The 13497-nt window shown below is 45.6% G+C and overlaps 1 protein-coding gene across 1 annotated transcript in view; it reads right to left on the minus strand.

The window, feature by feature from the left end:
* The window catches only part of LOC132914176 (G1/S-specific cyclin-D2), a 143742-nt gene that overhangs the window by 73416 nt on the left and 56829 nt on the right, over positions 1–13497 (minus strand). The window contains exon 3 of the mRNA XM_060973045.1: positions 12725–12805. The gene's annotated coding sequence lies outside the window, so the exon portion shown is untranslated. The remainder of the gene's footprint in view (positions 1–12724; positions 12806–13497) is intronic.

The following is a 13497-nucleotide window of genomic DNA, read 5'->3' on the forward strand; positions in this document are numbered from 1 at the left end:
TTCGCTTGGAGAAATCGTATATCGTAGGAAGCATGGAGAAAGAGAGGAACATCGGGAAGATGTTTCCTGATAAATTAGCGGATTTCGAGTTATAGCGTGTTTTTTCTTTCCTTCGCAAATATTCCCACAGTAACATCGACTTAAGAAGAAGAGGAAGAAGCTAAGAAGAAGAAAAAGAAGATCGAAGTAAGACATATGGGGAGAAAAGATCGGAGGTTAACGTACCACGAGATGTCTGTGAAAGACACTTATGCAGAAAGGCGCGGTTGCATCGGGTATATGTACACCTTTTGGAAACGCGACAATGCGGCACAGTCTTGCCGGGGTCTGTAAAAGTTAAACACCGAAAGAAATGTGCCTAACAATGCCGTAATTTCGCGGTGTCTCGGAGGGAACGTTGGACTTTTCAACGCGATGATTTAGTGATATTTAGTCGTTGGCAGGGAACCTGCGCACCAACATTTTTCTTCCAAACAGGAAGGAACAGTTTGAAAGGTAACGTAGGCGTGGTATCCTAGCAGGCAGGAGGTCTTCGAGTTGCCTCGAATTCGTTCCTATCTCCTTGACAGCATTAAGGAATCGTATAATTCTCACGGAATGGAGAATCGGTCAGTGGAATACGAATAAGATAGGGAAAACTTTTTCCGAATGGACAAGTTCGGCCACTTTCTTCCACCGATCTTCCCCGTAGTCCTTTCTGTCCCTCGTGTAATCAAACAAGTTTCACTCTTCTTCTTCGTTCGAACGATACTCGTCGGTTTAATACCGGCCATGTTCGAACGTTCGAATAAAATTCCACCTAATTCCGAAGGGTTAACGGTTCAGCGTATTTAATATTTCGTACGATATTTAACGATTGTCCGGGGAATAAAAGGAGTAGATGGCACGAGTATCGCGTGGAATTCGAAAGGCAATGACGTTGAAACAACAACGGAGCACGACGCAACACGCCGGCTGCAACAACAATTGCCGCAGCAGCGATATTTGACCTACGATATTTGCCTTAACCACGATGTCGTTCGATTGCACAAACCTGTCCCTGAACCCGAGCACGGTGCTCTTTACTCTTCCCAGGCATCGGCACGATGAATGTGTGAGCGAAGAAGTCCAGGCACGCACCACAAGCGCAACCGAGACCGCACATCGCGTCGTCGATTCCTATCCGAAACCGTTTACTCTTAATCGTTGCGCACCACTCGTTTCTTCCTTTCGAAATACTCGCCAGTCCCATCGATTTCTTTCCTCTCACCATCCCTCCCTTTCTTACAAATTTTGTTTCGAATCGTTCGTTTGGAATTTTACAATTTTAGACAAAGTTCTTGCCAAGCGCCAAATAAAATTTCTATCCAAACCTTGCATCGTTGCTAATCGTAATTTAATTAATTTACAATTACGACTTTAATGTACCATTGCGTTTCGTACAAATACGATTTTTGTTTCTTTCGCTTCGAACGGTTGCAAACTTCTGGATCTAGTTACGAGAGCCAAGTTGCGGCTGAACTACAGTTCGATCGATCGTTTCGTCTACCGGCTGTTTATTTGCAATGCAAGTATGACTCGTGCTCCGAAGTAACAATACCAGCATCAACGTACGCGTAAGCCGCCGCTACCATCGTGCAACGACAATGGATCGCGATCCGATCGACGCTGTAACGTTGTTAACGCGATTTCTGGGAATCGGTTATCGACGAGAACGTTGAATTTCCATCGTCGTTGCATTTTACGGAAACCGTTTGTCGTCGTGCAACGAGCATTAAGTTCGAACCGTTTCCACGATTCGCACGGTGATGCTAGAAAACGTATTTTTCATGTGATCATAACGAAGGAGAAGAATTCTTTGATGCAACTTCCACCGGTAACGTAGGGAGACAACAAAAGACGAGCCAGCGTCGTGGTAAAACTAAGGCCAAATCGATAACGATATAGGTAACAATTTTGACGAAAAACTAACGCAATTACAAATATACCGTCTTACACGTACCATCTGTTCGATAAAGAGGCGAATTTGAAATTTTCGTTGGTTGTGCCGCTATCGAGGCCAAGCGACGATGCGCGCTCGATCGATCGATTGATCGCGTGCTGCGATTTCCGCGACGATCCACCTTTCGAATTCGTTGTTCGGGCAATTTCGTCGTTGACACGAGCAACTACGATAGACGTTGGCGGCGTACGTTGCGTACACTATAGGTAGACGAGACGCTGCAGTTGCATTCGCGTGGGCGTATAAAGGCGATTCCCGCGCGGCGCTCTTCTCGTCTTTCTCTTTCGCCAGCGTGATAAGTGCGCACCGCGAAAAACGAGACGCCGGATGTGACGTCACCACGACCCCGCATATTTGCGTACACACAGCGACGCGCGCGATTGCACGCCGCCGCAATAATTTGGTTCCGACCAGCAGCTTGCACGCCTCAGACCCACCACGCCGTCTCGTTTTCGAATCCTTCCTGGAATTGCTTACTTACTTACGTACAAAACCAGCGCAAGCGTCATCGACCGTTTACCAAACGAAAGTATGTTTCGTTTACGGCGATTTGCGCGCCGAGATTAGTCGCACAGTCCTACTGTCTCTGTAGATTTTTAAATTATACTTTTTGAAAAATTCTTTAAACGAAAAGATTAGAATTTCGTACGGAGAAGAGGATCGAACGGTGGTAAACTAATTTCGCGTAAGAATTTATTCGTTGGAAATTGCGAGGAAATTGGGAAAGTACGTAACCGCACGAGATACGTGCGATAGCTTCCGTCGTAGGAAGACAGGTTGTTGCAAATGCCAGGTATGCGAGGTTCGTCTCTTTTATTTCCTTTTCAATTAGTCAAGTATTGGGCTAGTAAATTTATTAATACACAATTTGTTTATAATCGTTCCACACGTCACGCGCGAACCTCGCGGCAGATTAAGTTTGCATTTAAAAGTTACTAACGACCGACGTACTACGCGTTCTACGAATTAATTTTACGTTTAAGAAGCAGTGGTATCTATACTCCGTTAAAGAGTTAAACAGAAAATAAGCGGAGAAAGAAACGACGATGCGTGGTTATCGTGGTGCAGAGTGTAAATCCAAACGGTTGGACGATCAACGACGTAAAGTTCGAACGGAGAATTCAAAGGATCACCCAATCAAGCGTTTGGAACGACGAAGTCGCGAGGCGGCGTTAAGAGGAAGCTGTTGTTGCTTCGCAACTTCGATGCCAGCCTCGTCTCGAACCGCGTAGCAATTTGGCAAAGAGAGTTACGTCGCATCGGACGTAGCTGTGTAAGACCAACGCGCTTAAAACGAGTCGGGTACGTGTACGGGCGCGTAAGAAACCACAGAGCGGTAATTTTTACGAGTAAAAAATCGGATATACCAGCCATGTAAATAATGAATTATTTGCATGACTCCTCTGCAACCGTGTTTAGTTGATGTATGGTGCGTAGTTCGATCGACGCAACTATGTGGCCGCGTGATTAATGACAAACGAAAGCGATCGTGTTGTCGGAGAAGCACGAAGTTAAGTCGCTGAATGATTTGTGAACATTTCTGGTGAGAAATGCAAAGATGCCGTGGCAGCGAGTTGGCCGAAGCTGGCTGGTTTGTCGTGGCAATTTTTTTCTCCCATTCGTTTCTCGTCTTTTTGATTCAGCGTTGGGTGAACGCATTTGCTCGTAACGAATTCACAAACACCCAATACCCCGTCCGAGAGATCGGTAGCCCGTGAGACGACCATTCGAACGCGACAGAGTGTCTTAAACGCGATCACGGTGGATGCAGGATACGGTGTCGGCGACACGGAGAGCGTGGAAGAGAGCAGCGAGGAAGAACGCAGGGGCGTTGGTGTCGGTGCCAGCCTCTTTCAGCCATTATTCCTCACGGTTCGTATCGACGAACCGGACTGACCTCTCTCGATGTCCGTAAATTACGATGCATTCCAGTCGATGTTCCACGGTGATAAGTCGCGGCCTCCAAATGTTTCGTCGCCGGCGGGCATTATTTTCGCCGCTCGCGAGCCGATTGCTCGCAGATACGAGCGGACAGACGGCTCGCGCGAAACGAGCTGTCGATGCATAACGAACCCGAGACCGAGCTGGATATAAGGATCGTGCTCTACATATATTTACGCAACCGGCCCAACGGTCCGGCCGCTTCTTTATTTTTTCATGGCAATTTGCTGCCAGATGTTATTACGTACGCGATTACCGGACGGTAATGTGACGGTGTTTACGGCACGGGTAACGATACCGCGATTGATAATCGGACATACCGCTCTGTGTCTGTGTATCCGCCTTTCGCGTTTGTCGCGCACAAGGTGCGTCTTTTTACCCTCCTCTCGCGACCGGTTTCTTCTATATGCACGTTTGCGTGTATGTAATTAATAACGGGGAACAAATCAGCGATAAAACGAAAAAAAAAAAAAAAAAAAAAATAAAAAATAAAAGGATTTAAAGGAAACTGCATCGAGCTACTTGAAACTTCGACGATCTCTTTGGTATGTTGCCTCGTTACAGCGTTACAGCCAACATAAGCAAGTTAATTCAATTTAAATATCGCAATTAATCCAAGAAAACGCTAGTCACGAGCGACCGTCGAGCGGCAGTTAACATGTTAATTATCTTGGAAAACGAACTTCTCAAGCAACGTACCACTTACAAAATCGACGATCGAGACCGAAACCCATCTTACATACGCGCAACGTCTTCCATCTCGTCGTATCCACCCACCCTTCTCCGCACGATCCTCCCTGTTCATCTATTTTCCTTCGCGCGTCGCTCCTCCCTCGAACAAGAATCACTTTACCACGCACCAGCGTAATATACGTGCCTCTTCTCGTCTCGTAAACTCGTTCCCTCGACTCTCTCGACAAACCCGAAGCCGCCTTTTTCCCCTCCTTTATCGTCCGGTTTCGTTCCTGTTTTCGTTATCGGTTATTTAAATGTTACGGGTTAATACGAGCCACGGCTGGATCAAAACCACCTACCACGAGGAACGAAGAGCCGAGTCTCGAGACACCGGTCAAGACCCGTGATCGACTCTGCCGATAGAACGAATTCCATAGCGACCGTGAATCGACGTTTGCACGTCGAGGAATACGAAGCGCGCCTATGGCCAATGGCCAAACAGTCAGAATGGTCAGTTATGCGCGATCAAGATAAATGGCGGCCCGTCGAGCAGTGGCGTTCCTCTTCGTGCAAGCCATCGACCAGCCGCGGAATATCCATCGACGTTATGGCTCTATGAAAACGTCCTGGGTCGCGGGTCCTCGTCCGTCCGAGAATATAACTCGTCGGCATTCGTCACTTCGGCCATCATCGATTACACCCTGGATGCCGTTTCTGATGGAATCATTTATCGGACGGCACCGCGGCTGCTTTCTTTTCTCTCGTTGGAGAACTCTTCGACGAAGGTCGCTGCGACGATGCGTCCAGCTATTCGTTTCGAGTCCCAGGCCTCTCTAGATGCGATCGATCGGTGAGAAACGACAGGCTGCGTTTCTGCTGATTTTCGTATTAATTCTCGGAACGTGAAGTTGCGAGACTGGTTTGCATTTTTAGCCTTCCCGGTCAGACAGACGATTTATCGTAGCTTTAATTTCGGTATTTGCAAAATGTTTGGTCTGTACATTTGACGATCAGACTGGATAAAACGGAAGCTTAACCGTTTGATCGTCCGAGAAACTGAACTCTCCACGCATCGACGAAAACTTCAGCTACTTCGAAAACCTACTCTCACGCTCTGACTACCGAACCACGTCCAAATTGCTTCTAAACCCGTTGGTCCATCCATTCGTTCGACGTTGCACGCAAATTCTCATCTTCTGAAAGCAAATCGCGTGAAATGCCAGCGAATCTCGTCCGTCCAACCTACGCCGAAAAGCATCGAAAGTGCAAAGCTTGCGACCTTGAACGTGCAAAGGCGGTCGACGTACACAGCCACGCAAACTTCCGTTTGGTCAACCCTTCGGCTATGGAGCAGCTTGTACCGGCGTCGATACCTGTCGACTCGATCGAGGATCGTCCCGTCAGAGGTGACGCGGTAACAAAATCCAGCGGTCGATCGGTCGGTCGAGCACGCGGTACACGGAGATCCTTTTCCAAAAACGTCGTCCGCGAGGCACCTGCGCCGTGAAATTCCTGCCTGGCGTCCGCGGCGTGTTCTCTATGCAACCGGCCGATGGAGTGGGAGTAAATGGTGGCGACGATGACGAAAGAACGAAAGAAAGGAAGAGGAACGCGCGAGAATGGAGGTGGGAGAGCACGGGGGATGCTGTCTCGCTCGTTCACAGGGCCATCCATTGACGCCTTTAGCCCGGCATTTATGAATGAAGTCCTCCCCACCACTGTGCGCTCGCGCGATCTTACGTTGCACATGCGCTCCGCGGCTGCGTGCGCACGTTGCGCTCTCGTTGCACACGACTGCGAGCGTAACGATGCAACGCGTCGTCCGTATAATAGTCGTCCGTACGAACCGACTACTATTCGCTATTAGCGCCTATAGATAGAGTTGTTGGCGAATTTACTTACGTCTTTGTATTCATATCGTACGCGTTTTAGAAAATACATCGAGAAATTTCATTAGCACCGGGATGAGAAAAGAGTCGGTAATCACGATCGATTACTTCGAAACAAATCTGAAAATCTACGTAGCATAACACTTATGCGCGTAATATACGAATCGACGATCGTACACGAGTTAGGAATTATTTTCCGACAATCTAGAGAAACTAAGAAACTAGGCAACTAGGAAAACGAAAGATATAAAACACCGTGACGAGACAATTTTCCATGAGATTTTTCGTGATCAACAACGAAACCATTTACAAGGTAGTAACGATAATTTATAAAATGGATTTCAGTAATTCTAAGGTATTTTAACCAGACGTTTACTCTTTAGGTATAAAATAAATTACTTTGGAAGAAAAACCATGGACCACCAACCTTCGTCCGTATCATCAGCCTCCCTCAGAGAAATTTCAACCGCTATAAATCATTTTTGCTTCCGTTCTTGCCTCGCGTTCGTGAATTCGCTCATTATCGTGATTTTCATCGTGACGTAACGGTTTGCAAAACGATCGCGGCATTATCGTCGTTTGACGATACGGTCCATTTCTGGCTAATCGATCCAAATGATATACCGATTACGCCACCGGGTGAAAGCTTCCTCTGTTAACGCTGGCAAAAACCTAAGGAAACCTGCGTATAGTCGCAACGGTCCCTCCGCAAAGAAAGTACAATCTGCTGTGGCGTCACAAACGCAGGGCGAATTGCGAAACACCGCGCATTATCGAGATTTCGATGGAAAGTCGTTGATTTTTCTTTGGCGATCTCGTGGATGCGTTTACGTAAGATTATACCGACAAAAAACGTTCGAGAAAACGGTCCATCGAATGAGATTTCATGGAGTTTTTATGGCGTAAATCGTGTCGCAGAAATTACGCAAGATTCTGCTGATACCGTATCGTTAAATTCTACGTGTCCACTTTGATACGCGCGTCGGTAACTAACTAACTGGCTAACGAGCTTGCCAGTGAGAAAATTTGTCGAATCGGTAATTCGTTTAATGCGAATAAGCACGGACGAGAAGAGGCTGTTCGCGAACGAGGCTGGAAGGTTCGATACCGAAGAAAAACGACCGCCGTCTCTTTAAACGAGCGATGGACGGGCGCATCTGTACGAAAGGAGAGGATGAGTGGAATTAATCGAGCACATGACGCGCGAGTGTCCCGAAGGGGCGCGCGGCGAACACATGGTCCGCGCGATAGAAAACCGCCGCGCGACAAACCGGGACCAACGCGAAGAAAAGCCGATTCCTCGTCGCTAGAACACGTGTCTAGACTGACAAAAATGCTGGCCGCCGCGTTTTTTCCACGCGGCAACGAGCGTATTGTGGCGCGAGGCCGCGCGTTTCCGCTGCAACTCGCGCCGCCGAAAAAACCAAACGAACACGCATCGTCTGGAAAAAGGGGCACGTGCACCGCACCGTTTCCACCGGCTTTCGTTCTTTTATTTCTCCTCTACGCGAATTCTACTATTTTTTTTTTACTTTCTACTGCGAATTTTACTTTCGAGACGACCGCTTCTCGTTGCGACCAGGCTCGCCTCGCTTCCACGAGACGCGCCATTTTTACTCTTTCGGGTGACCTCGATTCCCGCCAGACGAACGCAATTCAATTTGGTTTCAAGTAGATTGCGCAACACGCATCGATCTGGAGATTCGACGTTCCATCGAATTCTCGAATCTTCTCCTTTCTACAGCCGATCTTTACGCGTATCATGGAACGTAGAGAATCCACGATTGTTGTTTTAGGAGGGTAGTGATGATCGTGGGTGGTAGAATTGGAAGAACGTTGGTAACGGTCTTGCGTTACGATTTTTTCGAGAAACGTTTGTTTGTTTGTAGTGAGATTCTTGGCTCGATGTTCGTTAAAGAGCCAAAGATCGACGTGGAACGGACGCGACGGTAGTTTGTGCATTTGCGACCAAAGTTGCATTTCTGAAGAGTCCGAAAGACGAGAAGAGAAGGATTTTGCGTGAATGGACGGGCACGATCGTTCGCAGAGATATCGCGAAAGAAAATAGCAAATGAGGCGAATGTAATTATACGGGCTTGGACTTTGGAGAGTGTAAAACATCGGAAAGTCGAATTTAATTTCGATAAACCTGAAACATACTCGATACTTTGTTTCCTTTACATATTTTAATGCCGATCGATCGTTGACTATCCGTGTAAGTGGTTTATAAACCATCGGTAAAATACGAAAGCTACTTATACTTATTTATACACATGTAAGTTTACGAACGTGTAAACGTATCCACGTTACGTCGCACTTGCGCTTTTTGTAAGGATGTGTAACGCTTCAATGAACGTTAAGGTGCATACGTGGCTCTTATCCTTTAAATCAAGGACTTTAATTAAAGAGAACGCGCGCTGCAAGCCACTCGTCATGAATAAAATGCAACGATCTTGTGTCAATTACACACTGTATCAAGTTGTGATTAAAATTCTTCTCTCCACCTGCCCTTTAACTTTCGCAATTTATATTCGGCTCTCAGTTCCTATTAAACGCGTTATTTCATCTCTATATCCTTATTTATGTCTTTCACACTTTGCAACTTGTGTGCTTCGTAATTTCCGATTTTAATCTCACTATTCGTATATTTGCTCTGCTCCTTACTTTTCTCCTTCGTTTACGTTCTTCGTTCGCGTCCTGTCCAAATGCAATCTATCTCCCTTTCTCTCTAATCGCATTACGTTCACCTCGCCCTGAGCTATTCTCGTTAATAGCATTCGCATCTAGCGTTATATCGATTGGCTTAACGTCGATTATAGCGCGATTAGTTCCTCGCGTGCTATACGTACGCAAAGTTACACGCTCGTGTAGATACGCAAATATAGATATATTTGTTCGCGCTAGGAACGATCGAGTCGTTTACATCCGATATAAGCGGAAGAACGTGCAACGATATTGAAAAGCGAGCCGGATGCCAAACAAACGGCAAATTAAAAAAAGCAAAACGGCAGCCGGAGAAAAAGATGGTCCTTAATGAAGACAGCGATGAATCAAGAAACCGCGTGATCGGTTTAGCAGCGTGCAACAAGGGTGATAATATATCGCGTATAAATTGTAGCAAAACCGTTGTCGCGGTATAAGCTAACCAAGGCGAACGTTGATGGATAATAATCGCGTAATGAACGTGAATTATTGCATAATGCTGTCGAGGATCGGGCGTGGCCGTATTACGGGGTCCGAAGAGCGAGGAGGCGGGAAAAAAGGGAAAAGAAAAAACGAAGCTAAAATCAATGTTCGCAAGATCGCGGTCTCGCGCGAGCGCGCGCCAGCCACTGCGTTCCCTTTTAAGTATTGCAACTGATAATCATACCCTTTATCCGTAGCAATTTACCACGCACCACCGTATATCATCGTCGCCTGTTATTTGCAGGTCGTCGAGAAACCTCCGATACATCGTTGCAAAAACCTTTCGAACGTTTCTTGATTTCTCACGCGAAAAGAATAGCTTTTTTCAAAGTAGGATAACATTCCGACGATCTGTTCTTTCTCTCGCATTTTTCTTTCCGTCGTTTGCAATGCCGAGAACCATAGCGGTGCAAGCCGGTTTGAGCTTTCACAAAATAGCGTTCTACGTTCGTTATTTAAAAAATGACGATCGTATTTTCCTCCGAGCGACGAAAACGTATGGCGACAGAGGATACTAAAGCAACGATACTTTGAATAATACGCGACTAAATCCAAATGTTTCAAGTTCCTTTCGTTTACTGTTCTCTGCTTGTCCTTGCGATAACTTTGCTCTTATTACAGAAACTTACAGAAACTACTATACGTTATACGTACTATAGCAACGATCGCACGACTTTTGCCACGCGATACTCGCGCTATATAACAGTTTGCGAATATCGCGTAAATAGTAGGTACAAATAAAGAAGAGAAAAAGAGAAAAGGAGAAGATGTACCGTTCTAAATTTCAAAATTAATTTCCTTCTGAGATGCGTCCAACGATAAAAGGTAATTTATCCTAGGAGGAAAATTTCGAGAAAAAGAAGGACACGAAAACAGTAGCTTTGTTCCGTGTAAAGAAACACTTGGCCGAAAAAAGAAAAAACGGTAGAGATCCTTTATTTCTAAAGAAAAATGTAAAACTAATGGAAGGAAGAATAAAAGAAAATAGATTTCCGAGGAAGGTAAGAGAAGAGGAAGCAGCGTTAGGTTTGTCGAGAAGGCGAGAAGAGGAGAGAGGATTCCTTTGAGAAGAAGCAAGAGGAGGGAAGGAATTTCCATTGAAGAGGATGAGGCTAAAGAAAAGAACTTTCATTGAAAGCGTTCTCGAGAAACTGCTTTCCTTTTCAAAAGTGCCGACAAGATAAATGCAATTCGTTAAAGTAACGAACTTTTAAAAAGAATTTTAACAAAAAGTTTAACGAACAAATAAAAAGGGCAAACGTATTTCTTTCAAGGAGAACGAAAAAGAAGTGAAATATGAATCGAGCATTTTATGTAAATGAGATCGCAGTTATCGAATCTTACAAAATTCCACCGACACGAACGAGTCTTGTTTTAAAAAAAATCGACCAGCGTAGTTAGCCTAACAATAAAAGATCGCGTATTCTTCGCGGTTCGACGACTTCGCGTTCCTCGCAGTATGTTGACCCGCGAAGGAAGAGATACGCAGCCGTAGGTACGAAAGAAAAGACGAAAAAATGAGCAGCGGATCGATTAAACCGCGAAGAAAACAAACAAAATACATTGACCGAATAATTCCATTTATCGTCCTATCGTCGCCATTCGTCCTTCATTTTGCGACAATGTGCCGCAAGTGGCTAACGAAAAGATCGCGCGTAAAACAATAGATCATAGAGATGAAAAGTTACGAAATACAACAACGTATCGTGGACGTTGGTAAATAATTTTAGCTCGGAACGACAGCACGCTTTACTGAATTTATTTACGCGATTACGAAGCGATATATAACTCGAAAATTTCTATCCTACAGTGGTACTGCATTGGCGCAATTTTTGCGCATTATCTCGCTATTCGAGCCTCGATGGGTTAAACATACCCTGGTCCATCGAGAACAGAAGGAAAAAGAACAAAATGATAAATCTTGCGTAAAATCTTCGTGAAAAAAAGGGGAAAGAAATATGGAAAAAAGAGATTTACAAAGTCGGTGGTCCAAGGGGACTCGGGCGAGATAATACGAGCGGTAGGAAAGGGGTCGAAACGATCGTGGAAACGACAAGAAGGGAAAAGTGGCGCGCGTGCAAGAGGAAGAATACGGCGAAAGGGCAGGGCCAGAAAAGGTAGGGACGGGGGGAATGGGGCGAGAATTCGAAGAGCGGCGTACGAGCATCTTATTTCAATATTTTAAGCGCACTCCGGGGTATCACGCATACCACGAGTGGACGGCCAATATTTGAAACGGACCACAAACGCCGCAGCGCGGCTTCGTTCCTGGGAAAGAGAAACGAACGAACCGAGTACGCGCGGACTTTACACAAAAAGTCAAGACTCGATCGAAAGTGTACCGATTTGTTGGTGAAAAATTACGCGCGATCGCGACGTTGAATTTATTCACGGCGGGACGTCGCTCGTGAGAAATGGCGGAAATTAATTAACAGACGAACCATTGGGAGCGCGAGGATTTTCAAATCCCGATAATTACTCTGCTCTTCCATATCAAATACGACGTTACGTTCGAGAAATATGCAACGACGCGATATTTTTGATATAAGAGGAGCGCGTTCCGTAAAACTGGACGCAACCGGCGTAATTTACGATTTCGTCCACGATCGAGGCTGGCCCGTCTAAAAAGATACACTGTTCGCTTGTTAAGCGGAAAGATAAAGGGGCTGCCTTCCTGGATCGGTGATCGCCGTCGTTGGGGAATGCGGTGTGCGCTTTTTTTCCGCGAACTTGCAATTCGTCGCGGCGTTCTTCGCCAAAAACCGGCGCTCGCCGAGTTATCGAGGAAGCGATTCCATCTCGACCAATCCACGGCTGCGTAATCGCTCGAAATAAGTCGGCCGACGATAAAGTGGTCACGAAGGTTTAAAGAAGTGGCAGAACGATAAAACGGCCGTCGTTTATTTCGATTTTTAACTTCTCCGTTAAAAATTATAATTTACCGATTATTAATACTAATTGACCGATCTTTTTGAATTATTTATAAGCCGCTAACGTCGCGTGTTAACCGTGTTAATGCATATTGATATTAATGATCACAATGGCGTCGTACCTTAACTTCTTTAATTTCTCCGCTTGATGCTCCTAATGGCCACTTGGCTCACGTCCGTGTCCGTGTCCGTGCTTCCGTTTCCTGTAACAATTATATTTTTCAGTTACGTCATTTTTCCTATATCGTTCACGCGTGAGAATTACAGACGAAAAATATAAATAAAACCATCGCTCCCTCAAAACCGTTTTTTAAACGTTTTCAACAGAGGAAAACGTTGGTAATTAATGGTATAACGACGAATCGGAACGAACGATTGCAAGGAGAAATGGATCTGGATTTTTCAATGGCGTTAGTACGGTCGATTGGTACGCGAGGAATTCCATTGGCCGGTCGGGCGTTGGCAATATCGCGAGCGGCGTTCATTAAAATTCATTAAAATCGATAAGCTCAATTAGACTTCCTCGCGCGCGTATTTCGAAACTCACCCTTCGCCGCGCGATTTTCAACGCGTTCCAGGAATCATTTTAACGACCGTAAAACGGACTCTGTCCGCTTGTTAAGCCGACCGTCCTTCCCCAACCGTGTCGCGATAATCTTCTTTAGATAATCTCGTTAATTGATTATTCTCTCTATATTATTAGTTTCGAGTCTTTGACGGCTATTTCTTTATGCGCTGTCGATTAACAACGACTATTTCAACGGATTAATAACGCGTTTTCTCTATTTCCTCGTTTTATATATCGCAGACGCGCCAACTCCTCACAGTTGGTAAATTATCTTGGAAAAGAGCAGAGACGGTACCGTCGTTCGTTAACGCATTATAAAGAGCGACT

This window comes from Bombus pascuorum, chromosome 14 (assembly GCF_905332965.1).
Source record: "Bombus pascuorum chromosome 14, iyBomPasc1.1, whole genome shotgun sequence".
NCBI lineage: Eukaryota > Metazoa > Arthropoda > Insecta > Hymenoptera > Apidae > Bombus > Bombus pascuorum.